This window comes from Nicotiana tomentosiformis, chromosome 1 (assembly GCF_000390325.3).
Source record: "Nicotiana tomentosiformis chromosome 1, ASM39032v3, whole genome shotgun sequence".
Classification (NCBI taxonomy): Eukaryota; Viridiplantae; Streptophyta; class Magnoliopsida; order Solanales; family Solanaceae; genus Nicotiana; species Nicotiana tomentosiformis.
Genome location: NC_090812.1, coordinates 33,514,302 through 33,521,762, shown reverse-complemented (window position 1 = coordinate 33,521,762; position 7,461 = coordinate 33,514,302). Strand labels below are relative to the sequence as shown.

At 37.4% G+C, this 7,461-nt stretch overlaps 1 non-coding gene across 1 annotated transcript; it reads left to right on the top strand.

Annotated features, from left to right (window-relative positions):
• The first annotated feature begins 640 nt into the window (after positions 1-640).
• LOC117275349 (small nucleolar RNA R71) lies at positions 641-747 on the top strand. Its single transcript, XR_004505516.1, has one exon. It is a non-coding gene; the product is annotated as a small nucleolar RNA R71 (small nucleolar RNA).
• The last annotated feature ends 6,714 nt before the right edge of the window (positions 748-7,461 follow it).

Sequence of the window (7,461 nt, the reverse complement as noted above, 5' to 3'; positions counted from 1 at the left end):
TTTTTTGACCCGCGGGGACGATTAATTCGGGCTTAGAAGGGTTCGGGTGGAAATCGGAACACTTAGTTCCTTAATATTGGCTTAAAAGGGGGTAAAGCTTGACTTGGGTCAACATTTGTAGTAAACGACCTCGGAACCAGTATTTGACGGTCCCAATAGGTTTGGATGACCCGTGAGCATTTCGACGCATAAAGTTGAAAGTTGGCGCATTGAAGATTTTAAAGTTCTTTAATTGAGGTGCCTCTGACCCATTACATTAAAATTGTAATTTCCCACAGTATTCACTTCCTCAATTAAGGCCTAACATTTATGAGTAGGATGTACTCTTCCACATATATCACAAGCTACATGAGTCTCACTTTGTATCGAGGATAAGGTCATATTCCTTGTCTCTTTGGCCATAGCATCAAGCTGTACCTGCACAGATGTGTTAGCATCAACTTGGTGAACACTAATTTCTCTTCTTCTTTCAGCACTCTCAGAGGGCCATTGATTAGCATCTTCAGATAACTCATCAAGAATCGTAACTCTTTCCTCTGGAATCTTCTTCATCAATGGGCCTCTAGCTGGATTGCTCAATGTTCTATGTGAGGCTGGTGTCAATCCATCCCAAAAGTCCCGGAGTTGCATCTAGAGTTCAATTCCGCTATGTTGACACTTCTTAACAATCTCCTTGAATCTCTCCCATGCTTCAAAAATAGTTTCATTCTCTTTATGGCAGAAGTTATGGATTTCTCTTCTAAACTTGCTCATTTTAGCTGAGGAGAAATACTTATCAAGAAATTTTCTTATCATCTCCTCCCAAGTTTTAATTGATCCCGTGGGGAAGCTTCGAAGCCACTACTTAGCATCATCTTTGAGTGTGAATGTGAATGCCCTTAAGTTCACTGCATCTTGTGACACACCATTATATTGAAAGGTGTTCATAATCTCCTCGAAGTCCATTACATGTATATTTGGATCTTAGTTTGGCTTCCCTCTGAAGACACATCAATTCTGAAGAGTTTGAAGCAACCCTTGCTTCAGCTCGAAATTGTTTGCTGCAATTGGAGGTAGGCTAATGCTTAATAAACCTTGATTGTAGACCGGTCTAGCATAATCGAACAGTGATCTTCCAGGCATGGGAGTTATATTTTTGAACTGGTCTGCACCCAAGGGTTGATTTTGAGCAATTCTACGACCTCTCTCTTCTTCATAGATAATCTGTGCATCTCTAATAGCTGCTTCTTCAGCATCTCGTGCAGCTTGTTCTCTTAGTTGGGCTACTTCTCTTGCAGCCAAATCTACATTATCATCATTGATACCAGCCATATCTTTGGGTGAGGATTGCCCAACCTTTTCTAACGTCTCGGTGAGAATTCTTTCCTTCTTCAGCTGTCGCAGTTGTTTTTCTGTCTCTGGCTTGTATGGTAGCACTTCCTTCACAAAAGTTCGAGTCATGCACCAATCTAACGTGTAGCCTACACACAGTCAACAACACCAAATGTAAACAGAGAAAAATAAAATAAAAATAAAAATAAAAATTCCTGAATTAGCACTACAAACTATTTCAAACACCATTAATTGCCAATCCTAGGCAACAAAGCCAAAATTTATCGAGCTCGAAACATAATTTTAAATTATGCTCGCTAGTGAAAGATAGTATAGTATAATATCGTATCCATAGGGATTGGATTTATACAATATTTTTGTAGTTTCTAGCTTGATTTCTATCCAGGAGAATCAACAATTGAGATTTACATGAGTTCTAACTAAAATTCACTAAGACTCTAAAGCTATTGACTAACGACAATCGCAACAAAGGTAAGCAAGGAAGATATACAAGGGATAGGTGCAAGATAATTATTTGGGATCTAACTCTAGATAATTCACTTCTAATATTTAAGTTAGTCTCTCGAAATCACTCAATTATTAGTTCAAACGTTCAGCAAAAACTCCTCTCTCGATTAAGTCTTAGCCTCACAAGATGAACCAATTTAAGCACGTGAAGATATGCAAGAATGCGCAGTGGATTGGTCTTTAGTAAAACCTCTGTCGATTGTCCTCCTAACTAGATTTAATCAATGATTCAACTAGCCTCTTTCGATTACTAAGATGAATTAATGAACTAAACCAACAATATAATGCAAAGATATCACAAGTTATGCCTCTCTCGATTAGATGAACAAGTGAATATAGATGCAATAATTAAATCATCCAATAATGCTTAAATACATAAAACTAGAGTTATAATCCACAAACAATCATCAATACACCAAATCCATCAAACCCTAAAGAGAACTACTCCATAGATATGGAGCAATTCATCACAAATATAATAAAAGTATAGGAAAATATAAATTCAATCCAAACTCATATCTGGAGTGAGGAAGGAATGATGAAATCCCTGTGCTCATATTCTTCCAACTCCTCCTTAGCCTCCTTAGGTCAAATATGTGTCCAAAATCCCGAAAATAATATTTTTCCATGTATTTATACCAAGTAGGGTAGGACCCAGATGAAATCACCTTCTACTAGTCGAAATAGGAAAAATACTCTGTAAACCCTGCACAGGAGCACCGCATGGGGTGACGCGCCATGCAGGGAATTAGTGGGGAAATCCGGATAGTTGATTCTGACAGAAAGCATGAAATTTTCACAGCCGCGGTGTGCCACGCGCCACACTAGTGAGGATTTCTCAGAGTACGGATTTTTTCGTGCGTTTTGACATCTAGACATGGTCCTCGACCCTCGAACACAATCCCGGCTTAATCCCTTCTGCTTTTACTCAAATTTTAAATCTCCAAATCACTCAAATTAGCTTCATAATATCTACATCACTCGAAATCACTCCTACAAGGCATGAAACACACAATAAGTGCAAAACACTACAAATTAAAGCTCAAACATGTATAAAGTGCAGTAATTTAGAGTGCAATAAACGACTAAAATACGAGATTATAGCCTACCATCAACATTAAAAATTGTATGTTAGTAATATTTCAAGGAATCTAGTGGACTTTATGTGCACATATTAATAGTTTTCTTATCTACTTTTATTATTAAAATATCTTCATCGTACGTGAGCTTTTTCTGCAGGAAAAAAGTATTGTTATTGATCATATTCATTAGGCTGAAGTTTCAGTTCCCTTGTGTAGTTTTCAGGTTATGGCACTGATAATAAGATCACGGGGTGAATTGTAGCCGATTTGTAAAACTTAGTTGACTATGAGATAACTTAGTCGACTAGACTTCACACAGGAACGGAGGTCCCTAGCTCGAGTTATGAATTTTTGATGAAAATAAAAAGTCTGAAATTTTATTGTTTTTTTTAAAAAATGGTTGATGTTTTGTCTTGTTGATACCTAGTCCGTATTTTGGTTCTGGAGCCCGGTATAGGTCCAGTATAATATTTAAGACTTGTCTGCGAAATTTGATGAGAAACGGAGTTGATTTGACGTGATTCGGACGTCCAGTTGAGAAAATATAAATTTTAAAGCTTTCTTGAAAATTTCATTTGGTTTGGTGCTAAATTCGTAGCTCTAGGTGTTATTTTGGCGATTTTAATTGCGCGAGCAAGTTCGTATGATGTTTTTAGACTTGTATGCATGTTTGGTTTGGAGCTCCAAGGGCTCAAGTTGGTTGATAATTCATAAAATGTAGTGAAAGATTGAAAAAATCTAGTTTAGAATTACTTACCTATGATTTGGGGAAGCAATAGTCTTTGGAAAATCACCTCAAGTGTTTTAGGTTTTAAAAATTTGGGAAATGAATCATAAATCCCGTCCAAAAGTCATTTTGATCAGCTGCAGATGTCGCATTTGCGACCTGGGCTTCGGAAATGCGAAGCCCGCAAATGCGAGAAAAGCATTGTAAATGCGAACTCCTCGCATCTCTGCTGCCTTCGCAAATGCGAACCATTTGTTCGCAATTGCTAACATTGAACCATCGCAAATGTGATGAAAATCTCGCAAATGCCAGAATCCCAGTCCCAGCCCATCTTCGCAAATGTGAACAACCATTCACAAATGCGGCCTATGATGATCGCAATTGCGATCCTGAACTTCGCAAATGCGAAGGTCCCCTTCCAACCCCACTGCTACCAAATGCGAAGTTTCTTCGCGAATGCGATGCTTGCATTTGCTAGCCAGACCTCGCAATTGCGAAGTTTGCAGACCTGAAGCACACCAGCTATGATTTCTATGTTCAATTCACTCTGTAGCCTATAATCGCAGCAGAAATAAATTGCATAAACAGAAGAGTAAAGGAGACACAACAGTTTTTATACTGGTTCAGTACCAGTGTGGTACCTACGTCCAGTTCCGTTGGGTCACAAGGTTCTCTTAGATCTTTAGTAAGCGTTTACAACAGTGATGATTTTAGTACATTCACCTCCAACAATATACAACAACAATGTTTCTTTCTAGTGTTGACACAACTCTTATTTTGATTTCTAACTCTTCCTATCTTTTGTGATACTTGTAGACTCAAGAATACATTATTTGTACTAAGACCTAGAAAGGTGTAGAAACAGATGTGAAGTTGGATTATTTGTTTTGCCCTTCTACTTCTTCATTTATATGCTTGATGAGTCTTCTGATTCCTTGTTTTCTGGGATCACATAGCAGTAATGATTTGAGATCTTTCCTTGTGAGGCATAGATATCTAAGAGACCCAAGGGTAGCCTCATGAATCTAGCTTGATAAGTATGGCTAGATTCATTCTTAACTTGAAGAATTGGTTGCTCCAATTATCCTTGATTAGAGATTCCACAGATTGTCCTTTGATTTGATCTATATCCTTCATTAGCTCTCTTCCCTTTCTTGCACGCTTGAGGATCTTTAGCATGTCTGATTGATTGACTTTTCTTATTTGTTCTTTGATTGATTGATTCTCTTTCCATTTCATGCAAAGTTCTAAAAATATAGCCGTTGGCTTCCTCTAATTTCCTCATAGGATTTTCTTTCCTTGCATTCATTAATGTCGTTCTAATCTACACAAAATGAGATGTGATTAGTCAAAGATATTTTGATTATTGATCATTATTAAAATTATAAATATAACAATCTACCCCTTTTTTATGATGACAATAATCCAAAGAGAGTTCGACTAATTTAGGGGATTCTTCCCTTTACGAGTGTACTTCTGCTTCCCCTGGCTTTGAGCTCTGTTGTTCCTTATTTGTTGCTCCCCCTGTCTTTGTACTCTTTTTCTTCTCCCCCTTTGACATCAATTAAAAAGAGTAAAAGGAGAATAATAGCTAATAATAGTACTAGTTAAGCAGGCAAAAATATATATACAACTAGTAGTTATGTCGGGTATAGTCGAGTAACATGCCCATCCAGACACATCCAAAAGAAAAGTTTTAACATCCTACACATAAAACAAAATAAAAAGGATTGTTTAAACAACCCAGACACTTAATTCCTTCAAAGGAAATACTTCAAGGTGTTGATCACTTTGGTGCAGAAGCTATCATAGGAGGCAACAATCTCCTTAGTGACTTTGGTCAGCTTCTCAATTACATCCTGCATAGCCCTGATTCCTTGCCTATTTATGGCTTGGAGAGTGATCCTTAACCTAGCCACATCTGCTCCAGTTTCCTTTATTACTTCCCTGATCTTGTCCACCTATTCGTACATAGAGATTAGTAGTTGTTTTCCCGGTAATGGAACCAACTTATCTGAGGAAGAGGATTTGCTGGCTTTAGATTTAATCCCTCCAATGCCCTGTTGAGGAGTGGATTCTGGTACCTTGTCTTTCTTTAACCAAGTTCCCTCAGCCAAGGTATATCCCATCATGGCAAAGTCAGTCTTGTCATATGTGTTGGAGATGGTTTTAGGGGCATAGAGAGGCAGATCAACTTTCATAGCTTGCAAGATATGATAGATTAGTAAACCATAAGGCAAACTGTTAGCAGAAGATCAGACATCCTTGATGCTTTCAAGCATGTACTGACGCACCCAAGCAAACCATTTAATAGCCTTCCCGTTCATAAGACAGTACAAGACAAAGACATCTCGAAAAGACATGGTTCTAAGTGAACCAGTAGGAGGTAGCAAGGTGGTAGCAATAATGTGGGCTAGTACACAATGCTCAAATTCATATTTTTGGGACCAATGTCAGGGGGTTTTCAGACAACACACTTTTTTTCTTCCTCAAACGACACTTCAAAATTATCAGCCAAGAATGTTGCACAAATAAACTATACCCAATAAACTTTGTTGCAAAGATTTTCTCAAACTGATAATCATCAAGAATAATGCGAGTTACCAAAACCATGTATTCTAAATCATATTTATCATTCACAAACAGATTTGCATAAAACATAGGCACATGCTCTTCATAGACAGTGTCACCAACAGTAGCAAATAGATAGACAAGTTTTTGAGTTTCAAACACAAAGATAAAATCACAGTGAGAATTTTTCATAGATTTCAAAATTACAGTGAAACCATAAGCAATCGACTTCCCTTTGAAAGAGACAAACCTTGCCTTCTCTTCCGGACCATAGAAATTCATTTTGTCTTCAGGCCCAAACTCTGTACTTTCCACTTTCCGTCTCTTCTGAGATGATTGTTTGGGGATGGACTTCATTGGACATTTTCCAGCCCTCTTTTGAGCAATGAGAATATCTTCTTGAGAATCAGTAGACTCATTCTCGAACAGTGGATGATCTGTGCTTTTTGAGGACTCTACATTCACTTGATCATATATTTGATGGTTTTTCTTGAAGCGATGGCTTCTTTTAGGCATGGAGGAGGATGGAGAGGGTTTGATTTTAGCCATGAGTAAGAGAAATCAGAGAGAGAGGATGTCTTTCTTTGAGAAAGTGTGAGATATGATCGAGAGAAGACATGTTAAAAAATGTTGAATGGACACCTCGATCCTCGGAGAGAAACGTGAAAGGCAACTGAAAATTTGCCTTCTGCAAGCGCACCGCCAGTTTCGTCATAAATGCAATTAAGTTCTTAGATATTTTTAGGGCGTAAATCACGAAGATAAATTATGGAAAATATTCTAAAATAGGCAAATTTAGAGCAACTAGACGGGAATCAAACAAATACAAATTTTGTCATGTAGGAAACAAAATCTTTCTTCAAGAAATGGTTTTTAAAGATATCTGCTAACTGATTTTCAGTATTGGAAAATTCTAACACAATATCACCTTTAGCAACATAATCACGGATAAAATGATGCTTAATCTCAATATGCTTAGCCCAAGAATGATGTACAAATTTTTTTGAAAGGCAAATAGCACTAGTGTTATCACACGTAATAGGAACACAATTAAGACGTAAATCATAATCTAACAGTTGATGCATAATCCTTATAACTTGTGTGCAGCAGTTGCCTACATCTATATATTCTGCTTCAGTAGTAGATAGGAAACACAACTTTGTTTCTTGATGTACTAGGATACAAGAGATTTTCAAAGTAATTGGCACGCTCCACTTATGCTTTTCCTGTCAATTTTATCAC